This window comes from Ambystoma mexicanum, chromosome 9 (genome assembly GCF_040938575.1).
Source record: "Ambystoma mexicanum isolate Mex_15411 chromosome 9, UKY_AmexF1_1, whole genome shotgun sequence".
NCBI lineage: Eukaryota > Metazoa > Chordata > Amphibia > Caudata > Ambystomatidae > Ambystoma > Ambystoma mexicanum.
In genome coordinates this window covers 1,494,178,977-1,494,198,928 of record NC_090931.1, presented here as the reverse complement: position 1 = coordinate 1,494,198,928, position 19,952 = coordinate 1,494,178,977, and positions in this window count along the sequence as shown.

The following is a 19,952-nucleotide window of genomic DNA, read 5'->3' as shown; positions in this document are numbered from 1 at the left end:
AGAAGGTCCTTCCTATCATTCCCAATCAAATAATCCAGGAAATGTATTGGATAGATTCTTTGTCGTCACTTCTGTTTTGGCGAGGACTTAATACACTGAGTAATCCCCCCTGTGACTTTGTGCAAGGTTTTAAACAGTCCCCCATAGGCCTGACAACCCCCTGGAGAGTAGTACATCTGCTGTTTATACAATGTTAGGAATGTGTAGCAGGGACCGGTCTTTTATTCATCATTCAGATTATTTTTCTTTGTTTTCACATTGCAAGTTAAATGGAGGTCAAACCAAAGCAGTTTAAAAAAAACACACGCACGCACGCACGCACGCACACACACACACACAGCAACGGGCAGCAGGGGAGAGTAGAAAATTGTAAAAGGCAGGAGGGGAAGTCGAACATGGAAACAGGCAGCAGGGGAGAGTAGAAAATGGTAAAAGGCAGCAGGGGAAGTAGAAAATGGGAACAGGCAGCAGGGGAAGTAGAAAATGGGAACAGGCAGCAGGGGAAGTAGAAAGTGGGACAGGCAGCAGGGGAGGTAGACAAGGGGAACAGGCAGCAAGGGAAGTAGAAAATGGGGACAGGCAGCAGGGGAAGTAGAAAATTGGGAACAGGCAGCAGGGGAAGTAGAAAATGGGAACAGGCAGCAGGGGAAGTAGGAAATGGGAACAGGCAGCAGGGGAAGTAGGAAATGGGAACATAATGCGGGGGAAGTAGAACATGGATACAGGTCGCAGAGGAAATAGAAAATGGAAAGAAAAATGTTGATGCAAGCTGTTCCTCACATATGATGACAACTAAATAAAAAAGAAAGATAAAGAGAGAAAAAGTTTAAACTTTACCATTATAAGGAGCACCAAGAAGCAAAACTTGAAACCCTTTAGAAATAGAGTACAATTGTTTTCACCATTATACCGAATGTGAGTTCTAAATGAAAATCCAGATGGATCAATGCAAAGCTGCAGCTGTTTCTTATTAAGGAGACAATCGTTTGCATGTCCAGGGAAATTAATGAATTATAACTTTTCAATTTAGAATTTCTGCAAGGAGTTAGTGGATGAAAGACTTACTTTCAGAGAGTGTAAGTACTTGCCCAGAGCTAAACACAAGGTTTATACTATTTATTTGCACCCTTTGTGGGTGTGGCAGCCAATCAGGGTGCCCCGAACCCGGGCTGAATCTAACAATGCAACGCCTGGTTCGGAGCGACCCAAGTGGTCGCTACACCCGGCGCTGCCTCCCTGCCTTCCAAACCGAGCCCCTCAACAACGCACACTCCACCCTCCCCCCAACTCGTTACCTGAAACAGGCTCCTCTACATGGGCCGCATCGTCCACCTAACTTCCAAGCAGAGATGCGCCTTCCATATCCATGGCAATCCTGACTCTCCCCGGCTGCTGCTGCGAACGACGGACCGCAGCTGTGTTTTTTCTTTGTAGATTGCTATTAGCACATCAAGGGTTTGCCTTGGGGTGCTAATAGCAATAATGTTGCATTCTGCGGGCATTACCTGCCCAGTAATGGCACCGGGGTCCAGCGTTAAGGCCCTCGCTTCAACCGGGCCTTTAACTTGGACAGCGGACCATTGCCAGCCGGGGAAGCCTGCAGAACGTGATATTACTGCTTAAATGAGACACATAAGACCTCATTCCGGTTTGCCCGTGACACCGGATCCGCCGCCTGGCTTCCCAGTGCCACATTATAAGTCCCAGCGTAGCCGGAAGTCAGGCGGAAGATCTTGTAAGTCCCCATTCCTGAACCTGATTGGTTCCTTATTTGTCTTTTCTTTCAATGATGTCTGTGCCTGCCTGGAGCAGAGGTGGACCCATTTATGGACATTTAAAGAAAATCTGCTACAACACTGTTGTGTGGTAAGTCAGAAGAAGGATGCGGACACTCTGAGGACATTTTTACCAACAGGGTAATTCATAGAATTTCGCAGAAAAGTGTCGCAAGCGGCTGGCGCAGAGTGTCCGCGTGCGATTGTCTGCGCCAGGCGCGTGCGCCAAAACCGATTTACGTGCACAGCGTATTCATGGATTTCGGGCTCCCAAACCAGCCGTGGCGCAGAGTATCGCAGCGACCCTGCAGCAGCGCCAGTAACGCCCCCAAGAACGCCCTCGCGCAAGGAAAAGCCATCAAAATCGCTAAATCATCGCAAAGGGCTGCGCCAACCCTGGACCAGTTTACAGGGCTGCCAAACAAGGAACACAAAGCGGGTAACTTTCATATCAGGGATACGCGGGAAGTATTACATGCGATTAGCCAGGGTACGTGTATGACAGGGGTACGCGTGAAGTTTTACACGCGATTAGCCAGGGTACGTGTATTACAGGGGTACGCGGGAATTATCACACGCGATTTGGCTGGGTACGTGTATGACAGGGGTACGCGTGAAGTTTTACACGCGATTAGCCAGGGTACATGTATTACAGGGGTACGCGGGAATTGTCACACGCGATTTGGCTTGGTACATGTATTACAGGGGTGCGCGGGAATAATCACATGTGATTTGGCTGGGTACGTGTATTACAGGGGTGCGCGGGAAGTTACACACGCGATTAGGCTGGGTGGGTCCTCACAGGTGTTTGCTGTACACCCTCCACGGCCCCTGCAGGCAGCCCACAAAACAGGGGACTACCCTGCACACCTGCTCAGGTCTCCCACCCCTCACCCCCCCCCAGCAGTGTGGGGCACCCTCCACCAGGCCCCCACCCATGTCTCCTACCCACCCCCACTCCGCAGCAGTGCAGGGGCAGCCCCCACCAGGCTCCCACCCATGTCTACCACCCCCCCAACCCCCAGCCACCATGGGCAGGCCCCCACTCCTGTCCCCCTGCACCCCCACCCCCCAGCATCCAGGGGCACCCTCCACCAGGCTCCCACTCATGACTCCCACCACCCCCACCCCCCAGCATCCAGGGGCACCCTCCACCAGGCCCCCACTCATGTCTCCCACCCACCCCCACCCCCCAGCATCCAGGGGCACCCACCACCAGGCCCCCACTCATGTCTCCCGCCCCCCAGCATCCAGGGGCACCCTCCACCAGGCCCCCAATCATGTCACCCACCACCCCCACCCCCCAGCAGTGTGGGGCACCCTCCACCAGGCCCCCACCCATGTCTCCCACCCACCCCCACCCCCCAGCAGTGCAGGGGCAGCCCCCACCAGGCTCCCACCCATGTCTACCACCCCCCACCCCCCAGCCACCATGGGCAGCCCCCGCCAGGCCCCCACTCATGTCTCCCACCACCCCACCCCCCCCAGCAGTGTGGGGCACCCTCCACCAGGCCCCCACCCATGTCTCCCACCCACCCCCACCCCCCAGCAGTGCAGGGGCACCCTCCACCAGGCTCCCACCCGTGTCTACCACCCCCCGCCCCCCAGCCACCATGGGCAGCCCCCACCAGGCCCCCACTCATGTCTCCCACCCCCCCAGCAGTGTGGGGCACCCTCCACCAGGCCCCCACCCATGTCTCCCACCACCCCACCCCCCACCCACCATGGGCAGCCTCCGCCAGGCCCCCACTCATGTCCCCCTGCACCCCCACCCCCCAGCAGTGTGGGGCACCCTCCAACAGACCCCCACCCATGTCTCCCACCACCCCCACCCCCCAGCCACCATGGGCAGCCTCGGCCAGGCCCCCACTCATGTCTCCCACCCACCCCCACCCCCCCAGCAGTGTGGGGCACCCTCCACCAGGCCCCCACCCATGTCTCCCACCCACCCCCACCCCCCTGCAGTGCAGGGGCACCCTCCACCAGGCCCCCACTCATGTCTCCCACCACCCCCACCCCCCAGCCACCAGGGGCAGCCTCCACCAGGCCCCCACTCATGTCCCCCTGCCCACAGGCCCTGACAATCCTCAAGCATGTGCCTCATGGCCAGCCACCACAGCCCAAAGACACAACCAAGTATTACATGTGCCCATGATACTACTCCAATGGAAACAATGTAAATCAACACATGTGTCTCACACACACACAATGGTTGCAAGTGAACCTGAAAACCCATATCATGACATGCATGAAAACAATGAGATGAAACCACACATTGAAGAATGAAAAAATCCAAATAATGTATTAAAAACAACAGCAATGGCAATCAAAATTAACCAAAATACACAAGTAAAATAATAACAAAATTAAGCTGGCTGTCCCTTTTCAAAATAAAATCAATAAATGATAATCCAAAAAAATATCTTCCAAAGTTCAAGTCCATGAAAAGGAAATGAAGGGAAAAAAGAAATAGAAAACCATTGCTCCATGGGAAAAAATATTCATAGTAAAAAAAATATCCAAATCCAAAGTCCAACTATGTACAAAGTATTCAGGGTCCATTATCCCAAGAGAAGAAATGAAACCTACCAAAAAACCTATCTAAAATGGAACTATATACAAAAGGTGGAGCAGTGTCCGTCGACTCCAAATAAAAATAAACTACCTATAAAAACCTATCACTAAATAACTATATACAATGGCGGCGGGCCAGTCCAGCGGCTCACTTAGTGGTGTTCCGGGCCAGGGCATCATCGAACTCCTCGTCTATGTCCCGGAGGCGGTCCTGTTCCATGGCCCCGAGTGTCCGCAGGGACGCCGACATGTTCACCTCCAACTCCCTGCGGATTGCCTCGAGGCACTCGGCCCGCCTCAGGGCCCTCCGCATGGAGTCCTCCGCCCTGACCATCGTGAGCCACGCCTCCTTCGCCCGCCGCCGCTCCGCATCTATGGCGTGGCCCAACCGCTGCCACACGGAAGACACTTCCCGTCCAGGGTCCTCCTGCCCTCCGGCCGATGCCTGCCACTCCGATGTTGAAGGGCCCGAGCTATCGTGGCTCCCACCTACAGCCTCCTGCTGCTGCAGCTGCTGCTGTCCATGTGCCCTGTCCGATGGTGCCTGCACATCCTCCTCCAGCTGGGGTGCAGTTGTTGATGTGGCCACCCCTGCTGGACGTCCGACTCCCGACTGTGGCAGGGATCTGTTGTCCACCAGCCTGGCCGCACGGTCGGAGGCAGCTCCACAGGGCACCCAGGTGACACATGGGTGGGAATATGGCATGGAGGACGACTGGGGAATAGGGGGTTCTGTGGAGAAGGGGGTCGGAACAAGGTCCAGGAAACAGAGGAATCCAGCCCTGGTGAGCTGTCCCAGTGGGTAAACGCGGTCAACGAGCCATGCGAGAAGACGTGCAGACTCAACATGAAAAGACGCAGGTCAGCTCGCATGGCCCGTCGACGCAACGCCACCCCACCCTGGACAGGCTCAACCTGGTGCAGGATAGCCACATCCGCAGGGAGAGGAAGGCCAGGTGTTGTAAGCCAATCCTCTCCCGGAGAACGGGTCTGGAGGTAGGCATCCCCGCTGGTGCAAGATGATGCAGTGACAGGAGCAGGGACAGGATTGCACACAGGCACCTCCGCGGCGGCCTGTGCTGCCTCCTGTCCCTGATCGTGCACTGCACCACTAGCACCAGTGGAATCCCCACCTCCAGACCCCGCCACTGTCGCTTGCACGGCCTCCTCCTCCACCAAACCCCCCACCAACCTGGATGACTCTGTGCCATCTTCCTCCGTTGGGCCCTGTGGGGTCCCAGCTGCCCCTTCTGCTGCCGAGGAGTCCAACTCCAACCTCCGCCTCTTGGACCTCCCCTCGGCAGCTGCGGCCTGGGACGCGGCACCGGACTCCTCACTCCCCGACGAGATCACAACCTGGGAGGGGATCCGGGCCTTGCGTCTCCGGCTGGTGGTGCGACCCCTGCCGCTGTGCTCCACAGCACCTTCTCCGCCCTCTACATCAGTTGACGCTGCAGACAGGGAGAAAGAAAACACAGGCATCAGGGCACTGTAAAATGGACTCATACACACATGACAGTTATACATGAGTGGCATTGGTAAACCTCAGACATGGCATCACAATCCCCAACACACATGTCATTTCAACTTGCACACATGAGCCATACCACAGCATTATTGCAACAGCCAGCACCATCCATTCACATACAACAGCATGAGCAGCCAAAGGTCATCCACACATCACATGCAACATAGGGAGTACACTACACATGCACACACAACACCAAACTTGCATGCATGTGTACACCTCCGCCAACTGTCGCAGTGTTTTGATCGACATGCATGTCACACCTGACAATCATTCCTCCACATCCTGTGCCATGCAAGCCCACACACACAAGCACCATCCATGTGTCACACATGAGACCCCTCGCATGTGTCACCCACACGGCCCTGTACACCCACCCTACTTGGCCACATAAAAAGACATGTTCAACCTGCACACTCCTGGCACACCACCACACGCACAGCTTACAATCAGTATGCATGTACACTTACCGCTCGACTCCAGACGGGTCTGCTTCTCAAGGACCTGGATTTGGAGCGCTGGGGATATGCGTTCCAGGACCCTCATCTGATCTTCTGACAAGTGGCCCCGGCTCCCCTTAGCATCCGCTGCCTTCAGGAGGCGCCGGGCCTTGTTGAGGGTCCTGGACCTGAAGTCCTCCCAGCGCTTCCTGACACGTTTGTAGTCGCGGACTGCCACCTCCTCCGCGTTGATGGCAGTCACGATGTCCATCCAGATCCGAGTCCGTCCTTCCTTGTCGGCGCGCAACCTTCCGAAGAGGGCATCATACTGCCCCAGGACATGCTCCACCAGGACACCAACTTCGGTGGCAGTGAAGCTGGTGCCCCTCTGCCTCCTTGGCCGGGGGTTGCCACTGGTGCCAGATGTTGCAGTGCCCAACATGGCAACCCCAGAGGCAGGAGTGGGTGGGCAACTGGGTCCTGGGGCTGGGCTGTGGGGCGATGGAAAAGCAGTCGGGAGTCTTCGGTTCCAGCAGGGGTGGTCACAGCAACAGCACCCCTGGCTGATGTGCAGGCAGCAAATGGCAGGGCACGTGGGCAGCAGGCAGTCAGGCAGCAGCAGATGGCAGGTGGGAGCGTGCTCAGGGCTCTGGGGGGGCAGTAATTTGGCCTTCTGGGCAGGAGCGTGGTCTTCCGTGTGTGAACGCGTGGCCAGCTTGATACGGAGTGATTTTGCACGTGAAAATCCAACACGTCTGCGTGTAATTCGAGGAAAGGCACTTAGCGCGTAAACGCGTCAGCACACTGTACATTCATTGGCCCAAAGGCCACCACCGTATGCGCGTCTATGAAGTCACGTGCACGTTGAATAGGGCACACGTTGGAAATGTTGCGTGTTAAAAAAATGAAAGACACGTCCGAGTGTCAAAGCGTGTAATTGGTGGAAATGGCCTTAGTGCATACACGCGGAAGTGACAAAGCGTGTAATTGGTGGAAATGGCCCTACACGCAGAAGTGACAAAGCGTGTAATTGGTGGAAATGGCCTTAGCGCGTACACGCGGAAGTGACAAAGCGTGTAATTGGTGGAAATGGCCCTACACGCAGAAGTGACAAAGCGTGTAATTGGTGGAAATGGCCTTAGCGCGTACACGCGGAAGTGATAAAGCGTGTAATTGGTGGAAATGGCCTTAGCGCGTACACGCGGAAGTGACAAAGCGTGTAATTGGTGGAAATGGCCCTACACGCAGAAGTGACAAAGCGTGTGATTGGTGGAAAAGGCCCTACCCGCAGAAGTGACAAAGTGTGTAATTGGTGGAAATGGCCTTAGCGCGTACACGCGGAAGTGACAAAGCGTGTAATTGGTGGAAATGGCCCTACACGCAGAAGTGACAAAGCGTGTAATTGGTGGAAATGGCCCTAGCGCGTACACGCCGCGTAAGTGACGCTGGACGTGTGGGCCTGCATAAAAGGTACGTGTAGAACACCATTTCCTTGTACGTGCTTTTCGTGGAGAGCGAGTGGGTGAATTCTGTACTTCTTGTCGTTTCACACGCAATTTACTTCACGGCGTTTCAAGTTCGTACTCCCTGTTACCTCTGACAGCTTTTTCTCTTTTTTCTCTTTTTCTGGTTTTCCTGGGCCTGTTCCCTCAAACAGTGTTCCCTTCTACTGTTGTCCTGTCTCCTCAGAGAGCGTACAAATCTTCTTTTGGCGGGGGTGTTGCCAACCAAACGCGCTTCTTTTTCACGCTCTTTTTCCTGGCAGACGGTGAGTCACGCACGTATCTAACATCTGTGCTTGCCCCGTGTGTAGCCTACCCCTTCAGAGGTAATTCTAGGCTGCGTGTGACACGCATACGTTCATTCTTGTGTTACTGGGTGCCACAGCGTAGTGCAGGTTTTTTTTCCGCACACGTGGTCTAGGAGGGGTTGCGTGCACGTCATCTCCCTTTTTTGGGCTTCCTGTGCGTTGCGTGACCCGTCATCTTTCCCCAGGGGTCACATTCAGCCTTGCTAGAGCACTAGGGTACAATTACCATCTGGTACCCAACCCCTTTGACCCCCAATTGCCCAGGACAATAGTTTACAGCCACTCCCATACGCACATTAACATCAGTGCCATGGTTGGGAGGCGAGGATTCTGTAAGGGTGGCAAAGGTGGACGAGCCACAAGTGGTGGCTGTGGTGGATCCGGTAGGGGACGTGGTCGTTACTTGCAGGGTGACCCTGTCCCCCCATGTGTGGAGGACCAGTCAAGGGCACCCATAATACCCCCCTCCCCCTGGTTGAGGCTGATGTGGCTGACACCATCCATGCTCAGCCCTTGTTGGACCAGCCCATTGTGGCACCAGACCTGGCTGACTCCATGGCTGACTTCCAGGTCAGCAGGCCTATGACACGTGCGCTGGTGCACGTTGATGTCATCAGGCCACGTGGATCTGGGGCAGCAAGGTCATCTGCTGCCCCAAGTAGGCAGGGTGGAGAGGCTGCAGGGGCAGCTGCGGCTCCATCCACCCCAGCTCTCACACACCCAGCCAGGACAGTGTCGGTCCTAGTCCATCCTGCTGACATTCCCCCTGACACCATTACACTTGAGCCAATGCCTGCACCAACTCCCATGCTGAGTGTGCAATCCCACACTCCTGATACAGAGTCCACCAGGGCTCCTGCCCCTAGTGTACAGAGCGGCGCAGGACACTCAGGATCACCACCACCTTCCAAGCGGAAGAGGAAGAGTGCTCGTCCGGCACAGGCTGATGCCCCAGACACGGCTACACAGTCCAGCCCGTCGAGGAAGCCCAGCTTCACGGATGCCGAACTGAATGCACTTTTCGAGTATGTGTCCGGACATGATAACGAGATGGTCATTGTTGCAGGATCCAAGACCACACCTGCACAACGCCAGGCACACTGGCAGACCGTTGCGGACATCGTAAGTGCCCTTGGAATCGTGAGGCGCACAGCCAATGATCGCTATAAGCGCTGGAATGACCTAAAGCGCAGGGCAAAGAATAAGCTGGCCTTAAGTCATGCCGCAACTCTAGTGACTGGAGGTGGGTCTCCAGTAGAAGACATGGAACTCACTCCACATGAGTCAGTCGCTGGGACCTACGTCACGGAGGAACAGATCCAAGGCGTGGGAGATCTGCCTGATTATGAGGCATTGTCCGGTGAGTGCACATGCATGTGTGTGTCATCCATGTGCATGGTGTGTGTGTGAGGGCTTCTGTTTGTGTGCCTGGTGAGGGTGTGTGCGCCTGAGTCGTTTGGGTCACCCATGTACTTCATGCAATACATTATGCGCAGCAGCATTTGGCCATAGCAGTATCCCTTCTGCCAACAGTAGACATCTAGGCCAACAGCACGCCAGTTGCCCTTGAAGTGTCACCTTGCCACAACATTGTTGCTTATTTTTCTCTGTTCATTCAGGCAGATTGTTTGCATTCCACCACTTTTACTAGGCATTTCTCAGTCCTGTAGTCACATGTCTGACATGGCTATGGTAAAGTGGAGTGACTTTGTTACCTGGATATCATTTGTTCACACATGTCCCTGTGCAATCGGACCATTTTGGACTGGCAGCTCCAGGTGAAAAATCAGACCTGTTTGAATTAGAAAAGCTATTACATGCAGGAACTGGACTGAATGAATAAGTGCTGCCCTCCTCTCCATCTTCACTCAATAGCAATGGTACATGCCATCTGTGTGATGGCATGTGTATTTCACCTGGCAATCACAGGCCAATGTGTGATGCCACTGCCAGGCAGCATGCAGCAAATGTGTTCATCTTCCATCTTGGTGTCATCAGTGTGTGCCATTTGCCTGCCCTTCATACGCAGTGAGGGTGCATGCATGGGAGGGTTTTAGTCATGTGGGACATGTGTCAATCAAGTACTGGTTCTATTGCTTCTCAGCCCTCATTGTGTGCCATGGTGCTAATGCCTGTTTCCATTTGTTTTCTTTTATGTCTTTGCGGGGGAAGACGCACCTGATACTGCTGGGGTTGTGGAGATGGTGCAGACCCAGGAGGGGTCCGAGGGCCGACCGACCACCAGTGAGGGACGTGGTGTGGTGGTGGGTGAGAACCTACAACTGCTGCAGGTCGTGCTCTCAAGGGGTGTCTCTGGCTGCACCTCCCCCGAGCTGTACTCAGGTGTTGATTCGGATGATGAGACCTACGTGCCGTCGCAGGTGAGTGTTACTGGGAGGGATTCTGTTCTGTCCCACCCACCTGCACCAGGGTCAGAACCCTCAATGGGGATGTCAGTGTTGGCAGCTACGCCTTTGGTGGTTACGGATGCAGGGTCACACTCCGCGACATCTGATCCTGTTCCTGGGCCAGCAGATCAGAGGGGGAATGCAGTCCTGCAGCCTCAGGCAGTGCCGGCACAGCAAGGCGCAGTTCGCCTTGCCCCAGACAGGTGTGGTGCCCGCCGACGTGGTGGCCGTACGCCACCTGGCAATACCGCATGGGAGCAATCCATTTACGGTATGGCAACCCAACAGGCAGCATCATCAGAGATGATGGCTCAGGCCATGGATAGGGTGGCCACTTCCATTGTCCCCCCCGAAAGGGTGATGGAGCGACTACAGCAGGCAACCGACTCCATCTGCCAGTCACACAGGGAGGACATGTTGGCGTCCAACAGGGACAGGCGGGCGGCACTGGCGACTCTGCAGGAAGCCATCTCAATAGAGTCCCAGGGCCACAGGGAAGCCATGAGGCAGGAGCTCCTTCACCTCAGGACGACTCTTGTTGAGCTTGAGGCTTCAACAAACCGAAGGACAGAACAGCAGCTGGAGCGTCTCACCCGTACGCTCTCAGCTGAGATGCAGGCAACTAGGGCGGAGGTCCGGGCATCCCGTGAGTTGTTGCATGGGGACCTCCGCACACTCATCCTCCAGAACGAGACCTACCACACCCGCATGCTTGCAGCCATGGAGGAACAGACTAGGGCCTTGCGTGGGCTGCCTCCCATAGTGCAACCACCTCCGGATGCAGCTGCACAGGGTGATAATAGCGACAGCAGTGATACTCCCACAATAGGGTAGCCGTGTGGGCCATGAGCCCATGGAGGTGTTTTTTTTTCCCCAAGATCCACACAGGTGGGTTTTGGTGTGCACCCTGTCCTCGGACCTCTTGGGTGGCCTCCCCAACCCCCCCCCGGGCCCATTAATGGCCATTTTTGATTTTTTTCTTTTTTTTTTGTTCTTTATTTTTTTTTTTTTGGGACAATGTGTTGCCTTCCGTGGCTCCTGTGGGCATACGCTGCATTGTGGCTGGGCACATGCAGGCTTGTCATGTATTTGGTTCAGATGCTTGGGTTTTTGTCACACACACCCCTCCTGCTTCCCGTTTCCATGGGCTTGCAAAGGGTGTGCCCAAGTGACATTGACGTACATGGTGACATTGGACTCTACATGTGTGGGTAGTCTAGTCAATACTGTGTATACTGTGTATACATTCCTAGTGCATATTGCTGTTGTGTTGTACACTGCATGTTGCATTGAAGTGTAACTCATCATCCGTGTCTACCTCCTAATTTGCAGGTCCTTTCCTCATGTCTACACAAGGCCCTCTAGTTTGGAGATGGGGTCCATGTTGGCAGCAGTGCACCTACAACTCTACATGGTGGCAACACTGTACAGTTGGGAGTGGTGGGAGTGCAGGCATTTCCAGGTGGTGAGACTACTAATTCCTTACATTCGTAATGTCATGTCAATGGTAGTTTTGAGGGTCAGTGGCTGATAAGTGTTATTGCTAAATACCTGCTCAAGTGTGTTGTTGGTCCTGCATTACTGTGAGCATTTCAGGTGTCGCGAGTTTCAATTAGGGACACTGTACATTGTGACACTTGTGTCATGTTGTGGGGATTACTTTGTTTACCTGCACATAGCATGACATGGCAGGGTGTGTCGTGTGGCGGTGCTGGGGATGGGTTGGGTGACATGGCACTGTCCTCATGTTGCATTTTGCAAGTGGGTATTCATTTTAGCTGCTTGAATGTGTTTTTTCACAAAACTGCATTGGTGGTGTCTGTGTAGGTAGGGATGCACACATTGTAACACTTCCAGGTGAACAATCTCAGGCTGATATGGTTTTGACGGTTGATTTTCCAGACATTCAGGATCAGTGTCAGGCTGAGTCATCATTGATTGTCAGATGGTATGTGCCAGGGCAGTGTGCACTCCACAGGGGTGTGATTTCTAGGTGAAGTAATTAGCCACTAGCTGTGTATGGGCTGCCACCCCCCGTGCCCTTTCCCCTCCCATGCGCAGCGGCCGTGCATGTGGTTGGGGATGTGGGGCCACCACCATGTCCACGGCCAGGCCCCAGCGTGTTGCAACGTTGTGCAGGACACATGCTGCCACTATGATCCTGCACACTACTGGGGGAGCGTATAACAGCTGCCCGCCAGAACGGTCAAGGGAGCGAAAGCGTGACTTAAGCACTCCGAATGTGCGCTCCACTATGCCCCGGGTTGCAATGTGGGCTGTGTTATATCTTACCTCAGGTGGCGTGGTGGGGTTCCGAATTGGCGTCATCATGTGGGGGCTGAGAGGGTAGGCACTGTCCCCTGTGGAGGTGGTGATTGGTATCATTGGTGGGGTTGTGACCTTGCTCAGTATCTGACATGCATGCATGTGCAGTGGCATTCATACTCACCAATCAGCCATGTATCGCCATGCCGCCCATCTTCTAGGTCCCGGCTTAGGGTGGACATTCGGTAAATGAAGCTGTCGTGGGTGGACCCGGGATAGTTGGCATATACTGAGGTGATGATTCCCTTGGCATTACATACTACCTGCACGTTGATGGAATGCCAGTGCTTGCGGTTCCTATAGATGTGCTCAGATGCCCTGGAGGGACGTAGAGCCACATGGGTGCAGTCGATGGCACCTAGCACTTTGGGGAATCGTGCCACACCGTAAAAATCCAGGGCGGCAGCATGCCTTTCTGCAGGTGTTCTGGGTAGGTATATGTGCCTGCGGACTTATGGGGGTGCAGTGATGATGTTCAAGACCTGGTGTAGGCAGCGTGACTGCGTGGCCTGTGACACCCCACCCACTATGGCACTTGTCCGCTGAAATGATCTAGTGGCTAAGAAGTGCAGTACATTGAGGACCTTCTCTAGGGGGCTGAGTGCTTGGGAGCACAGGGTGGGTGATGTGAGGTCATCCTCCCACTCACTCACCAGGTCCAGTATTATGTGTGGTGGAAACCTGTACCTCCCATACACCTGGTCATCAGGCATCCCGAAAAGGCTGGTTCTGGGTGTGAATATTCTCGCCCTGACTATCCTCCTCCTCCTCCTTTGGTAGCCCACGGCCACTGCTGCTAGGAACGGTATATTCATCCTGGCGTCTGAGCTTGTTATTTTGTTTGCGCGCAAATTCATGCGTCGCGGGTCGATGTATGCCTGCTTCCTACTGGCGTACGTGTTTCTTTTTCGCGTGTTGTAGGCGAGCGTGTGAAACTTCCCGCGCACCCCTGGAATCCAGTACCCAGGCCAATAGCGTGTGGAAATTCCCGCGCACCCCGGTATACACGTGCGCTGATGTACTCGCGTGTGAAACTTCCAGCGCACCCCTGAAATCCAGTACCCAGGCCAATAGCGTGTGGAAACTCCCGCGCACCCCGGTATACACGTGTGCTGATGTACTCGGGTGTGTAAGTGCCCGCGCACTCCAGAAATACACGTACATAGGCCAATCGCGTGTACGCGCACTTTTGTCCAATTACACGCGATGACACTCTGACGTGCAGCCTTTCCACGTGTGCTCCGTCATCACGTGCTATGAGGGAAACACCCGTGCGGGTCACGTCACAGACGCGCTTACGCGCTGAGGGCCTTTGGTCCAATAGAATCGCGTATGCGTGCTGACGCGCTTACGCGCTAAGGGCCTTTCCTCGAATTTCACGCTGACGTGCAGGATTTTCACGTGCTAAATCACTCCGTATCAAGCTTGCCACGCGAAAACACACGGAAGACCACGCTCCTGCCCAGAAGGCCGAATTACTGCCCCCCAGTGCCCGAGCAGCCTCCCACGTGCCATCTGCTGCTGCCTGCCTGCCTGCCTGCCTGCTGCCACCGTGCCCTGCCATTTGGTGCCTGCACATCAGCCATCTGCAGGGGTCCAGTTGCTGTGTCCACCCCTGCTGGAACTGAAGACTCCCGACTGGGATAACATCGCTCCACAGCCCAGCCCAGGACCCAGTTGCCCACCCACTCCTGCCTCTGGGGTTGCCATGTCGGGCACTTCCACATCTGGCACCAGTGGCAACCCCAGGCCAGAGGGGCAGAGGGGCACCAGCTTCACTGCCACCGAAGTTGGTGTCCTGGTGGAGCATGTCCTGGGGCAGTATGATGCCCTCTTTGGATTGTACCGCGCCAGCAACGAAGGACGGGAGAGGATCTGGGCCGAATGTGTGGTTGCCATCAACGCGGCGGGGGTGGCAACCCGCAACGTCCAGAAAATCAAGAAGCGCTGTGAGGACTTGAGGTCCAGGACCCTCGTGAAGGCCCGGCGCCTCGTGGAGGGGGGCCGGGGCCGCATGAGTTCCATCCAGATGAGGGTCCTGGAACGCGTACGCCCAGCGCTCCACGCCCAGATCCTTGAGAGGGAGACCCGTCTGGAGTTGAGCGGTAAGTGTCCAAGCATTGCTGTGTGAGACAGGGCATGTTGCTGGTTGTCTGATACTTGCCTGTATGTGTGACATAGGCCATGTATGCATGTATGTGTGCAGGGACATCATGGTAATGCATGTGCGACCAGTGATGTGTGAACCACATGGTTGTTGCATGTGTTTAAATGCCACATGGGGAGCCCTATGCAGATTTTACACATGAGAGCATGCCAGTCTCTGTTCCTGGACATGGGTGGGGGTGAGGGATGGGTGCTGATGCCAGGTACATATATGGTAGCCATGTCTGTGTGCCTGACCTGCATGTCTGTAACTTGTGAATGCCATGGATGCATGACACATGTGTGTGACAATGCACAGATTCACTGATGCAGCCTAGTTACCCTTGTATCCGCTGTGTTTGGGGTGTATGAGGCCAGATGGATGTGACTGAGGTGAAGTGTGTGCATGTGATGGGCATGACCCATGATGCATGTGAGTTCCATATCATTGTATGTTTCAAGAGTCCATTGGACATGTATGGAAATGTCCATGGCATGCACCATGCCTGTTACTGTGTGATTTTTGCCTGAACTGACCCATGTGTTGTGGAGGGACATGATGGAAGTGTACTTCGACAGTGGTACTCATCTGCTATTGCTTCCTGTCTAGGGGACCATTGAACAGTACCCTGATGCTTGTGTTCTATGTCTCCCTCTACGCAGCGGCTAGTGAAGAAGAGGGCGGAGACGGCACTGTGGAGCAAGGCGGCGGGGATGCCCCCACGGCTGCAGCGGAAGGGGTGGGTGAGCCCCCACAGGGGCCTGCTACGGCGGAAGACGGTGAGGAGCCATCCAGGTTGGTGGTTTCCACAGAGGAGGAGGAGGCCGCCACTGAGGCACACATGGGGCCTGGTGGGGGCATCCCTGCTGGTGCAAGTGGTGCAGTCCAGGGGCAGGGGCAGGAGGCAGCACAGGTCACCGTGGAGGGGCCTGTGCATGTCGCTGTCCCTGACCCTGTGAGTGCACCACCATGCACCAGCAGGGATGCCCCGTCCCAGGCCCGTCCGCAGGTGGAGGGGATGTCCATGTCACCTGACTCCCCTCCACCTGCGGACGAGGGGACCCGTGTCCGTATGGAGAAGGTCCTGATTGGGGTTGCGATGCGCGGGGGTGCAATTCGTGATGACGTGAGTGCTTCCCGGGAGGAGCACGCACATCATCACGAAGAGCACCGTGCCGACGTGGCCCAATTGGGATCTTCCATGTTCGGGGGTTTCCTGCATGTGTCGGCCAATCTGGCGGCCCTCTCCTCCTCTGTGGAGGCTATACGCCGGTCGTTCTCCTTGCCGTCTTCCGGCCCAGATGCCACCAGGGCCCCCTGTGGACCTGCCCTGACCAATGCAGCCAGCTCGGTGGGGATCCCATGCCTGCCACAGTCGGGAGTCGGAGGTCCAGCAGGGGTGGACACCACAGCAACTGTACCCAAGCAGATGGAGGATGTGCCGGCATCATCAGGCAGGGCACGTGCACGACGGCGTCGGTGGATTCCATCAGCCTGGATGCCGTCGTGTTGGCAGAGGCAGTTGTGTCGGAGGCAGCAGCAGAGTCAACGTGGGAGGCATCATGGCTCGGGGCCATCAACATCGGAGGGGCAGGCATCGGCCGGAGGGCAGGAGGACCCAGGACAGGAAGTGTCTTCCGTGTGGCTGCGGTTGGGCCAGCAGATAGGTGCGGAGCGGCGGCGGGCGGAAGAGGCGCGGCTCACGATGGTCAGGGTGGAGAACTCCATGCGGAGGGCCCTGAGGCGGGCCGAGTGCCTCGAGGCAATCCGCAGGGGGTTGGAGGAGCAAATGGCATCGTCCCTGCGGAACCCCGGGGCCATGGAACAGGACCGCCTCCGGGACATAGACGAGGAGTTTGATGATGCCCTGCCCCGGAACACCACGGAGTGAGCCGCTGGACTTGCCCGCCGCCTTTGTATATAGTTATTTAGTTTTAGGTTTCATTTGTTTCTTCTTATGATTTGGAGTCGACAGACACTGCTCCACTTATTGTATATAGTTGCATTTTAGTTAGGGTTTTTTGTAGGTTTCCTTTGTTCAGTTGGGCTCATGGACCCTTGGATGTTTTGTACATAGTTCTTCATTGGATTGTTTTATTTTTTTATTTTTGATTTATTCTCCATGGAGCAATGGTCTTTGCATTTATTTTTATCTCTCGGATTGATTTAATTTTTAATGTGACTTTGAACAACATTTTTTTGGATTTGGATTTGTAGTTTTGATTTTTTTGGACGGACATGCAGCTTATCTTTTTTTCATTGCCATTGTAGTTTGTTTCATTTCATTTGCATTCAATTTTTTTTAATACAATTTTGTTTTCATACTTCACTGTGTGGTATCATCTCATTGGTTTCATGCATGTCATGTTGGGTGTTTTCCCATTCATTTGCAACCATTGTGTGTGACGGACATGGGTTCATTTGCTTTATGAACATTGCAGGTGTAACATGTAATTTCCATTTCCATGTGGGTGAATGGGTTACTTGGTAGGGCCTTTTGGCTGTGGAGGCTGACCATAACGCACATGATTGGGGATTGTGAGGACCTGGGTGCAGGGGGACATGAGTGGGGGCCTGGTGGAGGGTGCCCCTGGTGGCTGGGGGGTGGGGGTGCAAGGGGACATGAGTGGGGGCCTGGCGGAGGCTGCCCCTGGTGGCTGGGGCTGGTGGGAGACATGAGTGGGGGCCTGGTGGAGGGTGCCCCTGCACTGCTGGGGGGTGGGGGTGCAGGGGGACATGAGTGGGGGCCTGGTGGAGGGTGCCCCTGGATGCTGGGGGGTGGGGGTGGTGGGAGACATGAGTGGGGGCCTGGTGGAGGGTGCCCCTGCACTGCTGGAGGGTGGGGGTGCAGGGGGACATGAGCGGGGGCCTGGTGGAGGCTGCCCCTGGATGCTGGGGGGTGGTGGTGGTGGGAGACATGAGTGGGGGCCTGGTGGAGGGTGCCCCTGCACTGCTGGGGGGTGGGGGTGCAGGAGGACATGAGTGGGGGCCTGGTGGAGGCTGCCCCTGGATGCTGGGGGGTGGGGGTGGTGGGAGACATGAGTGGGGGCCTGGTGGAGGGTGCCCCTGCACTGCTGGGGGGTGGGGGTGGTGGGAGACATGGGTGGGAGCCTGGTGGAGGGTGCCCCACACTGCTGGGGGGGGTGGGGGTGGGTGGGAGACATGAGTGGGGGCCTGGTGGAGGGTGCCCCTGGATGCTGGGGGGTGGGGGTGGTGGGAGACATGAGTGGGGGCCTGGTGGAGGGTGCCCCTACACTGCTGGGGGGTGGGGGTGCAGGGGGACATGAGTGGGGGCCTGGTGGAGGCTGCCCCTGGATGCTGGGGGGTGGGGGTGGTGGGAGACATGAGTGGGGGCCTGGTGGAGGCTGCCCATGCACTGCTGGGGGGTGGGGGTGGTGGGAGACATAAGTGGGGGCCTGGTGGAGGCTGCCCCTGGTGGCTGGGGGGTGGGGGTGGTGGGAGACATGAGTGGGGGCCTGGTGGGGGCTGCCCATGGTGGCTGGGGGGTGGGGGTGGTGGTAGACATGGGTGGGAGCCTTTTGGAGGGTGCCCCTGGATGCTGGGGGTGGTGGGAGACATGAGTGAGGGCCTGGTGGAGGGTGCCCCTGGATGCTGGGGGGTGGGGGTGGTGGGAGACATGCGTGGGGGCCTGGTGGAGGGTGCCCCTGCACTGCTGGGGGGTGGGGGTGCAGGGGGACATGAGTGGGGGCCTGGTGGAGGTTGCCCCTGGATGCTGGGGGGTGGGAGTGGTGGGAGACATGAGTGGGGGCCTGGTGGAGGCTGCCCCTGGTCGCTGGGGGGTGGGGGTGGTGGGAGACATGAGCGGGGGCCTGGTGGAGGGTGCCCCTGCACTGCTGGGGGGTGGGGGTGCAGGGGGACATGAGTGGGGGCCTGGTGGAGGCTGCCCCTGGATGCTGGGGGGTGGGGGTGGTGGGAGACATGAGTGGGGGCCTGGTGGAGGCTGCCCCTGGATGCTGGGGGGTGGGGGTGGTGGGAGACATGAGTGGGGGCCTGGTGGAGGCTGCCCCTGCACTGCTGGGGGGGTGGGGGTGCTGGGTGACATGAGCAGGTGTGCAGGGTAGTCCCCTGTGGTGTCGGCTGCCTGCAGGGGCCGTGGAGGGTGTACAGGGAATACCTGGGAGCACACAGCCAAATCGCGTGTAGAATTGCCCGCGTACCCCTGTCATACACGTACCCAGCCAAATCGCGTGTGGAAATTCACGCGCACGTACCCTGCCAAATCGCGTGTGGGACTTCCCGCGCACCCCTGAGATCCACGTACCCAGCCAAGTCGCGTGTGGAAATTACCGCGCACGTACCCGGCCAAATCGCGTGTGGTACTTCCCGCGCACCCCTGATATCCACGTACCCTGCCAAATCGCGTGTGAGACTTCCCGTGCACCTCTGAGATCCACGTACCCAGACAAATCGCGTGTGGAAATTCCCACGCACGTACCCGGCCAAATAGCGTGTGGAACTTCCCGCGCACCCCTGAAATCCACGTACCCTGCCAAATCGCGTGTGAGACTTCCCGCGCACCCCTGAGATCCACGTACCCAGACAAATCGCGTGTGGAAATTCCCGCGCACGTACCCGGCCAAATCGCGTGTGGAACTTCCCGCGCACCCCTGAAATCCACCTACCCTGCCAAATCGCGTGTGAGACTTCCCGCGCACCCCTGAGATCCACGTACCCAGACAAATCGCGTGTGGAAAGTACCCGGCCAAATCGCGTGTGGAACTTCCCGCGCACCCCTGAAATCCACGTACCCTGCCAAATCACGTGTGTGACTTCCCGCGCACCCCTGAGATCCACGTACCCAGCCAAATCGCGTGTGGAAATTCCTGCGCACGTACCCGGACAAATCGCGTGTGGAACTTCCCGCGCACCCCTGAAATCCACGTACCCTGCCAAATCGCGTGTTAGACTTCCCGCGCACCCCGGAA